The 15,271-nt window shown below is 47.0% G+C and overlaps 1 pseudogene; it reads right to left on the bottom strand.

Annotated features, from left to right (window-relative positions):
• Window positions 1-6,435: 6,435 nt before the first annotated feature.
• On the bottom strand, window positions 6,436-14,297 carry LOC144253772 (carnosine N-methyltransferase-like; annotated as a pseudogene).
• Window positions 14,298-15,271: the final 974 nt, after the last annotated feature.

Raw genomic sequence — 15,271 nt, 5'->3', positions numbered from 1 at the left:
TCTGATGTATTCTGCTGTCTGTCCTACTGTCTACTATCCCCCCTCCCCTCCTCTCCCCTCCCCTCCCCTTTTCTCTCTCTACCCCTTCTACTGTAAATCATTTCTTCCATTTGTATTCTCTTGTCTTACCCCTCCTTTCCTCTTATATGACATTTTGTATAACCCTGAGGATCGCCTTCCATTTCCATGCGATTTCCCTTCTCACTCCCTTTCCCTCCCACCTCTCATCCCTGTTTACTGTAAATATTCTTCTCAAGCTCTTCGTCCCTACCCTGTCCTTGTTTACACCCCTTATATCAAAGGAGTCATTTGGTATTTGTTTTTTAAAGATTGACTAGCTTCACTTAGCATAATCTGCTCTAATGCCATCCATTTCCCTCCAAATTCTATGATTTTGTCATTTTTTAATGCAGAGTAATACTCCATAGTGTATAAATGCCACATTTTTTTATCCATTCATCTATTGAAGGGCATCTAGGCTGGTTCCACAGTCTTGCTATCGTGAATTGAGCTGCTATGAACATCGATGTAGCAGTGTCCCTGTAGCATGCTCTTGTTAGGGCTTTAGGGAATAGACCGAGAAGGGGAATAGCTGGGTCAAATGGTGGTTCCATTCCCAGCTTTCCGAGAAATCTCCATACTGCTTTCCAAATTGGCTGCACCAATTTGCAGTCCCACCAGCAATGAACAAGAGTGCCCTTTTCCCTGCATCCTCTCCAGCACTTATTGTTGTTTGACTTCCTAATGGCTGCCAGTCTTACTGGAGTGAGATGGTATCTTAGGGTAGTTTTGATTTGCATTTCTCTGACTGCTAGCGATGGTGAGCATTTTTTCATGTACTTGTTGATTGATTGTATGTCCTCCTCTGAGAAGTGTCTGTTCAGGTCCTTGGCCCATTTATTGATTGGGTTATTTGTTATCTTATTGTCTAATTTTTTGAGTTCTTTGTATATTCTGGTTATTAGGGCTCTATCTGAAGTGTGTGGAGTAAAGATTTGTTCCCAGGATGTAGGCTCCCTGTTTATCTCTCTTATTGTTTCTTTTGCTGAGAAAAAACTTTTTAGTTTGAGTAAGTCCCATTTGTTGATTCTATTTGTTAACTCTAGCGCTATGGGTGTCCTATTGAGGAATTTGGAGCCCGATCCCACAGCGTGTAGATCATAACCAACCTTTTCTTCTATCAGATGCCGTGTCTCTGATTTAATATCAAGCTCCTTGATCCATTTTGAGTTAACTTTTGTGCACGGCGAGAGATAGGGATTCAGATTCATTTTGGTGCAAATGGATTTCCAGTTTTCCCAGCACCATTTGTTGAAGATGCTATCCTTCCTCCATTGCATGCTTTTAGCCCCTTTATCAAATATAAGATAGTTGTAGTTTTGTGGATTGGTTACTGTGTCCTCTATTCTGTACCATTGGTCCACCCGCCTGTTTTGGTACCAGTACCATGCTGTTTTTGTTACTATTGCTCTGTAGTATAGTTTGAAGTCTGGTATCGCTATACCGCCTGATTCACACTTCCTGCTTAGTATTGTTTTTGCTATTCTGGGTCTTTTATTATTCCATATGAATTTCATGATTCTTTTATCTATTTCTACAAGATATGCTGTTGGGATTTTGATTGGCATTGCATTGAACTTATAGAGAACTTTTGGTAATATCGCCATTTTGATGATGTTAGTTCTGCCTATCCATGAGCAGGGTATGTTTTTCCATCTTCTAAGGTCTTCTTCTATGTCTTTCTTTAGGGTTCTGTAATTTTCATTGTATAAATCTTTCACCTCTTTTGTTAGGTTGATTCCCAAATATTTTATTTTTTTGGGGGATATTGTGAATGGAGTAGTTGTCCTCATTTCCGTTTCAGAGGATTTGTCGCTGATATACAGGAATGCCTTTGATTTATGCGTGTTGATCTTATATCCTGCCACTTTGCTGAATTCATTTATTAGCTCTAATAGCTTCTTTGTAGACCCTTTTGGGTCTGCTAGGTATAGAATCATATCATCTGCAAATAGTGATAATTTAAGTTCTTCTTTTCCTATTTTTATGCCTTTAATTTCTTTTGACTGTCTAATTGCTCTGGCCAGTGTTTCGAGGACTATGTTGAACAGAAGTGGTGAGAGAGGGCATCCCTGTCTTGTACCAGATCTTAGAGGGAATGCCTTCAATTTTTCTCCATTCAGAATGATGCTGGCCTGTGGCTTATCATAGATTGCTTTTACAATGTTGAGGTATGATCCTGTTATCCCTAATTTTTCTAGCGTTTTGAACATAAAGGGATGCTGTACTTTGTCGAATGCTTTTTCTGCATCTATTGAGATGATCATATGGTTCTTATTTTTAAGTCTATTGATGTGGTGAATAACATTTATTGATTTCCGTATATTAAACCAGCCTTGCATCCCAGGGATGAATCCTACTTGATCATGATGTATAATTTTTTTGATATGTATTTGAATCCGATTCGCCAGAATTTTATTGAGGATTTTTGCATCAAGGTTCATTAGAGATATTGGTCTGTAGTTTTCCTTCTTTGATGTGTCCTTGTCTGGTTTCGGAATCAGGGTGATGTTGGCCTCGTAGAATGAATTTGGAAGTTCTCCCTCTTTTTCTATTTCCTGAAATAGCTTGAAAAGTATTGTTGTTAGTTCCTCTTTAAAGGTTTTGTAAAACTCTGCTGTATACCCATCCGGTCCTGGGCTTTTCTTAGTTGGTAGTCTTTTGATGGTTTCTTCTATTTCCTCTATTGTTATTGGTCTGTTTAGGTTGTCTATATCCTCCTGGCTCAATCTGGGCAGATCATAGGACTCAAGGAATTTATCTATGCCTTCACTATCTTCTATTTTATTGGAGTATAAGGATTCAAAGTAATTTCTGATTATCTTCTGTATTTCTGAAGTGTCTGTTGTGATATTGCCTTTTTCATCCCGTATGCTAGTAATTTGGGTTCTCTCTCTTCTTCTGTTCGTTAGCATGGCTAAGGGTCTGTCAATTTTATTTATTTTTTCAAAGAACCAGCTTTTAGTTTTGTCAATTTTTTCAATTGTTTCTTTTGTTTCAATTTCATTAATTTCAGCTCTGATTTTAATTATTTCTTGCCTTCTACTTCTTTTGCTGTTGTTTTGCTCTTCTTTTTCTAAGATTTTGAGATGAAGTATGAGATCATTTATTTGTTGGTTTTTTCTTTTTTTGAGGAATGAACTCCAAGCAATGAATTTTCCTCTTAGAACTGCTTTCAATGTGTCCCATAGATTCCGATATGTTGTGTCTGTGTTTTCATTTAACTCTAGGAATTTTTTAATTTCCTCCTTGATGTCTTCTAAAACCCATTGATCACTCAGCAACCTATTGTTCATTCTCCAGGTGATGCTTGATTTTTCCTTTCTTCTTTTATCATTGATTTTCAGTTTCATTCCATTATGATCAGATAAGATGCATGATATTATCTCTACCCCTTTGTATTGTCTAATAGTTGCCCTGTGACATAGTATATGGTCTATTTTTGAGAAGGTTCCATGTGCTGCTGAGAAAAAAGTGTAGCTACTTGATGTTGGGTGGTATAGTCTATATATGTCAATTAAGTCTAGGTTGTTAATTGTGTTATTGAGTTCTATAGTTTCCTTATTTAACTTTTGTTTGGAAGATCTGTCCAGTGGTGAGAGAGGTGTGTTGAAGTCTCCCATGATTATTGTATGTTGGTCTATTAGACTCTTGAACTTGAGAAGAGTTTGCTTGATGAACACAGCTGCACCATTATTTGGGGCATATATATTTATGATTGTTATGTCTTGTTGGTGTATGGTTCCCTTGAGCAGTATGAAGTGTCCTTCTATATCCCTTTTGATTAGCTTTGGCTTGAAATCTATTTTATTAGATATGAGTATGGACACTCCTGCTTGTTTCCGCGGTCCATATGAGTGATATGATTTTTCCCAACCTTTCACCTTCAGTCTATGTATATCTTTTCCTATCAAATGCGTCTCCTGTAGACAGCATATTGTTGGGTCTTGTTTTTTGATCCATTCTACTAGCCTGTGTCTCTTAATTGGTGAGTTTAAGCCATTAACATTTAGGGTTATTATTGAGATATGGTTTGTTCTTCTATCCATATTTGTTTATTGATGTTACTAAACCTGATTTGTTATCCTCTTTGACTACTTTCCCCCCTTTACTGTCCTACCTCCCATTGTTGGTTTTCAATGTTATTTTCCATTTCCTCTTCCTGTAATTTTTTGCCAAGGATTTTTTGAAGAGAAGGTTTTCTAGCTGCGAATTCTTTTAACTTTTTTTTATTGTGGAAGGTTTTAATTTCATCTTCTAACCTGAAGCTTAATTTCGCCGGATACACGATTCTTGGTTGGAGCCCATTGTCTTTCAGTGTTTGAAATATGTTATTCCAGGATCTTCTAGCTTTCAGAGTCTGTGTTGAGAGATCAGCTGTTATCCTGATTGGTTTACCCCTAAATGTAATCTGCTTTCTTTCTCTTGCAGCTTTTAAAATTCTCTCCTTATTCTGTATGTTGGACATCTTCATTATAATGTGTCTAGGTGTGGATCTCTTATGATTTTGTACATTCGGCGTCCTGTAGGCTTCTAGGATTTGGGATTCTGTCTCAATCTTCAATTCTGGGAAGTTTTCTCGTATTATTTCACTGAATAGACTGTTTATTCCTTTGGAATGGAGCTCTGTGCCTTCCTGTATCCCAATGACTCTTAAATTTGGTCTTTTGATATTGTCCCATAATTCTTGGATGTTCTGCTCATGGTTTCTTAGCAGACTTGCTGAGCTGTCTATGTTCTTTTCCAGTTGAAATACTTTGTCTTCATTGTCTGATGTTCTCTCTTCTAAGTGATCTACTCTGCTGGTAGTATTCTCAATTGAGTTTTTAAGTTGGTTTATTGTTTCCTGCATTTCTAGAATTTCAATTTGTTTGTTTTTTATTACCTCTATCTCCCTGTGAAATTGATCTTTTACTTCCTGGATTTGTTTGTCAATGTGATCTTTCATTGTCTGATTTTGCTGTCTCATGTCTTCCTTGAGACTCCAGATCATCTGAAGCATATATATCCTGAACTCTTTATCTGATATTCCATCTGTTGCAGCTATTACCTCTTCTAAAGTTGAGTTGACCTGCATTGCTTGTGGTCCTTTCTTTCCTTGTCTTTTCATACTGCTCGCGTTTCTTTCTGCTTGGTGCAACTGTTGTGTTTTGCAATTTACCCCCTATTTATTTATGTTGCTCTTGTATACTTGAAGAGTCTCCCTTGCAGGTGCGGGCGGCGGCTGTACCCCTACTCCAATTGGGGTGACGTGTCTACCACGCTGGCGGCTCTCTGGGCCTGTTCCGGGAGTGGAAGGTGGCTCTGCTCTGTCCCTATTCCAATTGGGGTGTCGTGACTACAATGCTGGCAGGTCGCTGGGCCTGTTCCGGGCGTGGGCGGTGAGCTTGGCTGGCGGGATTCCACCTAATGGCAGTCCCTAACCTCCCTGCTTGCTAATTAATGGCTTCTCTGAGGCGCCACGCCTTCTGTAGCTGCGGGGCAGGCCGCGCGAATCAGTTGGCCTGGATCTCCGGGGTCCTGCTGCTGGCTGTTTTGATGTTGCAAGCTGTTGGAGAGTGGTGGTGTATTCTTCAGCTTTCCCGGATGGTGGCCGCTGACTGCCTGGATGGAGTGTCCGCTGTTTTGATGTTGCACTCTGAAGGAGAGTGGCGGTGTATCCTTCAGCTTTCCCGGATGGTGGCCGCTGACTGCCTCGGTGGAGTGTCCGCTGTGGGGGATGGGACTGTACCGCTTCCTTCCCCTTCTGAGATCCCGTGCTCGGCCCAAGGGTCCGTGTGGGCTTGGCTGGTGGGATTCCACCTAATGGCCTTCCCTAACCTCCCTGCTTGCTAATTAATGGCTTCACTGAGGCGCCACGCCTTCTGTAGCCGCAGGGCAGGCCACGCGAATCAGTTGGCCTGGATCTCCGGGGCCCTGCTGCAGGCTGCTTCAATACTCTCTTTTCTCACAGCCTTCTGGGGGTCCACTTCTAGTTCTTGAAAAATCCTAGAAAATCCTTGACCTTAACAGATATAAAATTCCCTAGGAATGCCTCCTCAGCCTGGAGCTTTTGCTTTGTGTCTTGGTAGATAGCGGAGGGATCCAAGGGAGCAAGCCTCCTCAAGATGTCATTCAATATGAAGAATTCACGTTTTAGGTTTTTAAATGGCAATCAGTGTGGAGTTGGGTGGTGGTGGTAGTGGTTGGTGACAATGCAGATGTTCTCTTTCTTTATCCCTCTTATAATTACCTTCTTATAGTTAACTTATAAGAAGGAAACATTTATTTGGCTCACAGTTTCATAGGTTTCAGTCCATGGTCACTGGGCTCTGATGCTTTGGGCCTCTGGGAAGGCAGCACATCATGGCAGGAGCATGTGCTGGACTAGAATGCTCACCTCAGGATGGCCAGGAAGCAAAAATCATAATAGTATTTCATCATAGAGAAATCCTTCACCGTCTATGTTGACAATACGGATTCTTTGTCCACCTGTACCTGGAATCTATTTTGCAGAACAACATTGTTTATATCCTCATAGCTCAATTCTATGGAAAATTCTTTGCAAAATTTTCAAAGTGGTAGGGCAGAGAACCAAGATGTATCAAAATTCACCTGGCTTGAATGTGTTTCATATTGGATCAATATAGTCAATTACATTGTGATCTGTGCCTATGCAGAAACAGGGGGCAATATAGTGCCACCTACTGCATTATGAATAAATCTCCTGAAAATCTTCTGCTGTCAAACAAAATTTAGAACCAGGAGGAAGACTGTGGGGGTCAATATCAGGGAAAAAATGGGTGGCATCTGATCTTCTGATCTCCCATTATTGCTAAACAGGTAGATCCAGGAATAAAGTGTATGTTTATTAATTTTAGAACATCTGTTCAGAACAAGGTTGAGATAAAAGAGCCTAAAACAACAACAAAAACAAACAAAAACCACTTAATTCCTATCCTTGACAAGGATCACCTAGCACAGCTAATTCCCAGTCCAGATTTCCTAGTTCAGCAACAGGTATCAGAATAAGTACTTTAGTAGGATCCCATCTGTCTTAGAAAAACTCAAAATTTCTTTAATGATTAGCTCAAAAATCTGGCAGAGAACGGCACTTGTATTTTTCTTACTCTCACGGAGGTTGCCCAAGCCTCCCCTGCAGCCCTTGTGCAGCTGAGAAAGGGTCAGTGGGAGGCAACAGTGTTGCTGGATTGCCTGCTTGGCCCTAGGCATCTCAGCCTTGCTGCTCCTAGCTACTGAAAGCGCTGTGGCGGCTGGTTTCCTCCAGATGGCGCTCGGTGCAGACATGCCCTGAACAGGCTGCCCACCCCGCCCCCACCAATCTCAGGGTTCCAAACACACTGGGGTCTGACTGGTTTTCAGCTACTGAGCTTGTATGGCCTTCAAGGAGTGATTGTAGTTGCTTTCAAGTATATAGATCAACAATAAAGTGCTTTAATGTATATTTTCATGATATAATTAACAAATTTGCATGAATGTAAGACAAAAAATTCTTGCAAATTATCAAGCTAATATTGAGTGTTATCTTTGTAGTATATGAAGTTTGATGTCAATGTCTTACCAAATTATCTATTCTCTGACACTGCCGGTACCTGGGCATCAGAGATATATGTAAATTGGCAGGTCTGCAGTATAAGTTGGTTGGCTAGCTGGGATAAGATTTATTCCCAAGTATTTTGAAAATAGTTTTTGTTGTAAATGAATACATTTTATGTATTTGTATTTGGTGCTGAAGATCGAACCCGGTGCCTCATGCATGCTAGGTTAGCGCTCCACCACTGAGCTACTAACCCCAGTTTCTATTCCCAAGTATTTGTGAGGCTATTGTGAATGAGATACTTTTCCTGATTTCTCTCTCTGCAGATGCATTACTGGAGAAGAGGAAACCAATTAATTTATGTAAGTTGACCTTTTATCCTGCTACTTTGTTGAATTTGTTTATCAACTTTAGAAGTTTTCTGGTGGAGTTTTTTGGGACTTCTAAATATAGATCTTGTCAACAGCAAACAGAGATAACTTGACTTGTTTTCCTATTTGTATCCTTTGAATTTCCTTCTTTTGCTGGATTGTTCTGGTGATAGTTTCAAGGACTATGGTGTATAGTAGTGATGAAAGTGGATACCCTGTCTTGTTATTGATTTTAGTTTTTATCCCTAAGTATGATGTAGGCCTTGAATTTGTCATATATAGCCTTTACAGTATTGTAGTAATTTCCTTCCATTCCTAGTGTTGTAAGGGTGGTTCAACTTATGCAAATCAATAAATGCCATTCACCACATGAATTATGTGATTATTAAGTATAAGAATCATGTGATTATCCCACGTGATGCAAGAAAACTATACAAAAAAGTCCATCACCCATTCATGTTGAAAATACTGGAGAAACCCTAGTGTTTAAAACACTAGGAATGGAAGGAAATTAACACCTTCCTTGGCAGCTAGCTAAGAGCAGGATTCTGCAGACAGGGTGCTGGCTAAGTGCTGGGGTTGGAGTACAGAGGGAGGAGGGAGAGAGTCATGGTCCAGCTTCAACCACCCAGGACTGTGACCCTTGGGCCTGCCATGCTATGCTGGGCCCCCTGCCACAGGGGTCCTCTTTTGCCTAGAGCACAACAATTGCTCTAAATCCAGAGTCCCAGCAAACCAGTTAAGTATAACAGTCATTAAACATGTCCCTAGGTCCTGGGTGCCTGTCCAGGCATCTCCTCTTCTGAACTCTGCCATGCTGGGTTTGGGGACATTTGTTGGTTGCCAGAGAGATGGCAGTGCCAGGATGGGGGTCCAGAAAGTCAGAAGCCCAGGAGCCCCCCAAGCCCTTGGTAACCTTCCCAAGGCTGGCCATGCACGAGAGGCATTTTGGCCTGATGTTCTATTTAAACTACTGACACCCCTGCTTCCTTCTTATGCATCTTCCCTGGGAAAGTGGGGTTGGCTATGCAGGTTCCCCACAGTGTTTCACCTGCTGTCACAGGCAGGCACTGTGCTATATAAACCGTATTTCCTAGCCCAGGAATTCAGGAAGACCTGGGTCTGGCTGGGGTGGGGGCCCTCAGTGCTCACTGGTCAGGCTCACTGCCATGACTAGGCCACATCACCAGTCAAGCCATGCCACAGATAGTGCATATCATCAACTGTGCCATGCTCTTGACTAGGCCTCCCTGAGACTGGGCCATGCCACCAACCTCTCTGTGCCATAATGACAAGTTCCCTGTGCTGTGCTACCTATCATACATGATGACCATGTCCCTCACATTATGACTGAGCTAGGCTACCACTGCACCATGTCCTGTGGCCCCCAAGACCTGAGGTGTGGTTTGTGAGTTCACTGGTATAGATGCCCATGTTGACTCCAGACTGAGCCACACAGGGGAGGCAGGCAACTGGGAGAGCAGCCACATGGCACTCAGCCTTCCTAGCAGAAGGTATCAGGCACAAAGACAAGGCTCTATTCCTGCCGAGACCACCGCTTTTTGGAAACCAACTACTGAGAGTCGGCCCTCCGCACCGGCCCTGCTGTCAGCACAGCAGCCGGGGTGGGCTCTCTTCTGATGCAGCCACAGTAATTGGCTCCAGCCTGGCCCCCCTTGGGGCCTGCTCGCTGGTCTCCATAGCAACCCCTCCCCTGAGCAAGCATGAGGGGGCACCTTTATATGAGATAATCAAACCCAACTTTGTGGCATTGGATCCTATTCACAGTGGGGGCCCAGGGAATACAAAAACCCAACCAGGCAGTCGGCAGGGTGTTCCCTGACCTTATACCACGGCTGCCCCATCTGACCTCTTCCTGCTCTCCACCTTGGAAAGCAACCCCTCCCTACCCACCAAAAAGCCTCACTGGCCCAACCCTCTGCCCTCCGCAGCCTTCTGAACTACAGGGCTCCTGACCTCCAGGGCCGATCCCCTCCTTGCACACCTCTCCTATTTTTCTCCCCAACCTGACCATTGATTCTCCCAGGAGGTTCTGCCCTCCTCCTGGAGATCAGGCTGGCCACCCCTGCCAGTCTCATCATCTCATTCAGGTCCCAACTCTCAGTGATCATCCAGTGTGAGTGTGACTCCAGACACATCTGGGGAGAAAACAGCCCTGCAAGGGCTCCAGTTCTCATACGAGTGAACCACATGGATTGCCCCTCAGACCCCTGCAGCCACCCAAGAGCAGGTGGCTCCTGTGGCCACCTGAGCCTGTGCACACACTGGTGCCCCTCTTGCCATTCCCCAGGAGCCTGGCTTCCGCTGTATAGGAGCTCCCCCCAGACCCAGGTGGGTGGTGTCTCCAGCATGGAGGGGCGAGTTTCCTCTACCCTGGCACCTGCGGTGTAGAGCTCCTCCCCCATACCCAGATGAGAGGGGTCAGCCGCCTGAAGGGGCAATTCCCCTCTGTCCTGGCTGAGGTGGTATACTAGCTTTCCCTGACACCCAGGTGGAGAGTTCTCCTGCCTGGAGGAATGAGTCCCTTCTACCCTGGCTAGCATGCTATAGGAGCCCCCACCCACGGGACACCTAGGGGGGAGGGGTCTTCTGCCTGGAGGGGCGAGTCCTGTCTACCCTGACTGCTGCGGTATAGGAGCACCCATGACACCCAGGTGGGAGGAATCCCCCGCCTAGAGGGGCCAGTCCACTCTTTCCTAGTTGCTGTGGTATAAGAACTTCCCCTGACACCCTGGTGGGAGGGGTCTCCCGCCTGGAGGGTGGAGTTCCCTCTACCCTGCCTTTCTGGGTATATAAGCCCTCCTGACAACCAGATGGGAGGGGTCTCCCGCCTATTGAGGCGAGTCCCCTTTATACTGGCTGGGCGGGATATGAGCTCCTTCTGCCTAATGCCTCTGCCTGTACGTATTAGTCCAATCCACCCTGGCTAAGGCAGCATACAAGCTCCGCTGGACACCCAGGAGATAGGGGTCTACTGCCTGGAGGGGCGAGTCACCTATGAGGCAGTCTGGCTGAAGCAAAATAAACAATACCCTGGGGGGGGGGTGACGAGCAACTTGTGTAGATTGATACAGCAGGAGTGGGAGCCGTTTATTGTAGGACAGGAGGGGTATATATACATTCCATACAGTTTATCTTAATTAACATAAACTAGATACAGCAGTCAACCAATAAGAAATCTCCACACTTAATGGCTCGAAGGCACCACCTCACAAACCACTCCCCCTGGCAAAATGCCAGGCGCCATCCTGACTTGTTTACAGACTCTAACACACCTCGACCCTGGTGGTGGTGGTATATGAACTCCCCCAGACCCTCAGTTTTGGGGGGTCTTTGACTTGGTCTTTGAGCCCTCCTCTCACTGTGCCACCTGCTCCATTTCTATTCTCACTCCCTACCCCAGCTGTGTCCATTTTCATGAGACACTGGCCTAGGTCCGGCCACTTGGCTCTCCATTCCTTGGCCTCATCCCTTGCTTGAATCCCTGGCTGTCTTTCTAGAGGATCCTGTCCCTGTCCCGTGATTTTAGACCCATTTTTACACCCCCTCCTGTGTCTCCCCACTGTTCCCCGTGTACTGTGGTATCCTGGCACTGCCTGGACCCTCCCCTCCCCCTGTTTCTCCCTAGCCTGGGCTCCTAAAAGGGAGCCTGGCTCTCTAGCGACCCCGCCCCCAATTCTGGGCTCAAGGTATCCCCTCACAGTGCCCTCCTTTGGCCCGCCTTTGGTCCTGGTCTCTCTGTGAGGTTCTACTGGGGGCAGAGGAGTGGGATTGGCTAGCCTCTGGGCCCTGAAGGCTCCCTATGGGAAACCCAGCCCTGCCCCTTGCCTTTTCCCCCTTCACCTTCCAAACCTTGACACCTGGCAGTGGTCTTGGGCCTTAACTGACCTTGCCCTGTGCGATCATCTTCCTTTCCTCCCCTACCATCTAGCCTTGCATGCAGGCCTTACACCAACCCAGCCCTCCCTAACCCTGATGTTTTGTGCTCTAGTTTCCGGGCCTGGCTGCTTGCCTGAGGTACAGACGATGTTCCACCTGATGCTAGGTATTGCTAGGTGTCACTTCGCATTGGGTATGACCTGGGGTCCCTTGCTTGGTCCCCTTAGTGCATTCCACTGGGTGCCCTTTGCACTGCCCTCTGTCTCTACATCCTAGTGCCAAATCTTCCTCTCCTTCCACTTGTGCTTTCCCCTGGAGTGCTGGCCTCCTGCTTCTTGGGTTTCTAATGCTCTGTTGGGGGATCTGCCCCTTGCCTTGAAACCTGACTTGGGTCCTGATTCTTGCCTCTCTCAGCACCCACCAGAACCCCTCACCGTGCCCTCCTGTCATCCTCCTCCTGTTCCCCATCCTTGCCAGACCCCCTTGGCCTGGTTCCTGGCCCTTGATTCTCATATGGGCAGGGCACCCCATGGGAAAGAGAGCCCTGTCCCTAGCCTGGGCCTCTTGCTTTCCCTGGGTCCTTGGTCCTGCTCCTGGAAACCTGAGACCTGGCAATGGCTCTGGACCTGGAGCCTGCCTCCCCACTGCCATGTCCCTTGCCTTCCCTCCTCTGCCATATATACTGTCCTAATCCCCCTGCCCCAGACCTGGCCCTTGTCTCTCCATTCCCTGGCCTGTCTCCTCACTTGAGCCTTTGGTGGCCCTTCTTGCTCTGTGCTTCCCTGGGCCCCTCATTTAGGCTGCTTCCCTGCTCCCCTTGGCTTCCCTGCATGGCAGAACCCTAGTGCTGCCTGCCTGCCCAGCCGCGCCCTTCCCTGCTCTTTCAGAATGGGGCCCTCCTCTAGGTCCCTAGACTGGTATCCTTGCTGGGGTCCTGGCCCCCACCCCACCACCAGGAGTCCTCCAGAAATTCCTGCTATGCCCTCCTTGGGACCTCCTGTTGTCAGTGCCCCCCCTGCACCTGTTTTCCTGTTCCCTTTACCAGGATGCTCACCAGGGTCAGGGGACTGGACCTGGCCTTTGGCCCTGTGGGTTCTCTTTGGGAAAATGTAGCCCTTCCCTTTTACTGGACCCTTTGGCCTCCCTCATCTCGGGCCCTGCTCCACAACCCTGACACCCATCTGTGGACCTGGGCCTTGAGCCCACCTCTCCCTGCACCACCTACTGCCCTTTCTTCCCGCCCTCCCCTCCCTATCCCTGTATCTTTTCATGGGAACTCTATATTGAACAACAAACTTGGCTCTCCATTCCTGGGCCTGGCTCCTTGCTTGAGACCACCCTTCTCCAGGACTCTGTTACTTTCCCTTGACTTCAAGCCCCTTTATCAGTCCCCCTCCTGTGCCTCCCCTCTGTTCCCTTTGCATTGAAGTGTCACCCCCTTTCTCCACAAAAACGTCTCACCTGGGCTTCTCCAGAAATCTTCACCATGGCTGTTTTTAGGACTGTCAGCAAAAGAGTCTCTGCAAAAGAATCCAATGTAGAAAAACTTCCTATTTTCCTGTCGCCCTGTTTTACTTGGCCACTGGCCGAGAAGATACCAGCATTCCAGCTGCTGGGCACCCCCTTACTAGTTTTTAACAAACATATCCTGTATAGTAGTTTGTATCAATGTGCAACAAGGCCACTGGCCTTGTGATGGGCTTCACAGAGATGTCTACATTTTTAAGATATGTTACCAACTGGGTTCTATGGTAATGACTGGCAGGGAGAGAAAAAATGGGGAAAAGAAGCTCTCCCCTTCTCAGATGTTGTCCTTGAAGAGTTAATTTGCCCAAAATAGTGAAAGTAAAAGCTGCTTTTGTGTGAACTCTGCAGACTGTGAAATTCTGAGCCCCTACCCTTACATGCTGGGTATTAAATTCAGAAACTGCCTGAGGATTGATTGATTACAGCAAAAGCTGTGCCCTCTGAGCCTGCCTGCAGCCAAATAAATCTATTTCCTGCTATGTTCGGTGCCTTGCCTCATTTGACCCTACAACAGTACTGTGGTATCCGGACATTGCCCGGACTCTCCCTTCCTACTGCTTATCCCTAGTCGGGGCTACAAGAAGGGTCCTGGCTCCCACTGACCCACCCAATTCCGAACACAAGGTATCCCCTCACAGTGCCCTCCTTTGGCACTCCTTTGGTCCAGGTCCCTCTCTGAGGATCTACACGTCTAGGACAGTGGAGTGGAATTGGCTGGTCTCTGCCCACTGAAGGCCTAGTGCTGACCTTGCGCTTCCTGATTCCCTCCCTTCAATCCCCCGCCCTCTAGCCTTGCATACTGCCCCTACCCCAACACAGCCCTCCTAACCACAACAGTTTGTGCTCCAATTCCCAGGCCTGACCACTCACCTGAGCCCCTGAACACGTACCTTGTGTCGCATGGCTTCCCGTGGGGTCTCTTGTTGTCCAGTCTGACCTGGGGGCTCCTTGCTTGGGCTCCCTAGTGAGCTCCCCTCCTTGCCCTTGGTGCCACCTTCTATCTCTTTATCCTAGCACTGCTCCTTCCTCTCCTTTCCCTAGCGTTTTCCCCTGGAGAGTGGGCCTCCTGCTCCTTGGATTCCTAATCCTCTTTTGGGCTGGTTGGTCCCTTGCCTGGATTCCTTGTTTGGGTCCTGGTTCTTGTCGTTCTCCATACCCACCGCAACCCTGTGCCATGCCTTCCTGTCGCCGTGCTCCTGGAACTTGTTGCTTGCCAGGACCCCTTGGCCTGGCCCCATGCCCTTGATTCTCATCTGCACCAGGGCATCTTGTGGGAAACAGAGCCCTTTCCCTCATGCAACCCTGGTGAGTTTCCTCCTAAGATCTCAAAGGGCTGGTTCACGTGGGCCTCTTGCTCTCCCTGGGCCCTTGGTCCTGTACCCAGAACCATGATACCTGGCAGTGGTGCTGGCACTTGAGCCCAGCTCCCTGCTACTGGATCACCAGCCTTTTCTCCCTAGCCCTGTCCACTGTCCTGAGCCCCCTGCTCCAGCCTTGGCCCTTACTTCTCCAGTCCCTGGCCTGGCTCCTTGCTTGACCATCTTGCTCTGTGTGTCCCTGAGCTTGAACTGCAGGCCCCTTGCTTGGGCTGCTTCCCGGTTTCCCTTGGGTTCCATGCACTGCAGAACCCTAGTACCGCCCTCCTACATGGACTCACCCTTTCCTGCTCTCCCTTGGCCTGGGCCCTGCTCTAGGTCCCTAGCCTGGGCTTCTTTCTGGGGTCCTGGTCCCCTCCCCACCAACACCAGTCCTCCGGCCCTTCACGCTGTACCTTTCTGTGGCCATCCTGTCTTTCCTGTCCCTGTCATGCCCCTTTTCCTGATCCTTTTTCCAGGATTCTCACTAGGGACAGGGAACTGCTGCATTTCCCTTTGGG

This window comes from Urocitellus parryii, chromosome 3, assembly GCF_045843805.1.
Source record: "Urocitellus parryii isolate mUroPar1 chromosome 3, mUroPar1.hap1, whole genome shotgun sequence".
Taxonomy (NCBI): Eukaryota; Metazoa; Chordata; class Mammalia; order Rodentia; family Sciuridae; genus Urocitellus; species Urocitellus parryii.
Note: the sequence above shows the minus strand (reverse complement) of the source record. Positions and strands in the feature narration are given on the sequence as shown.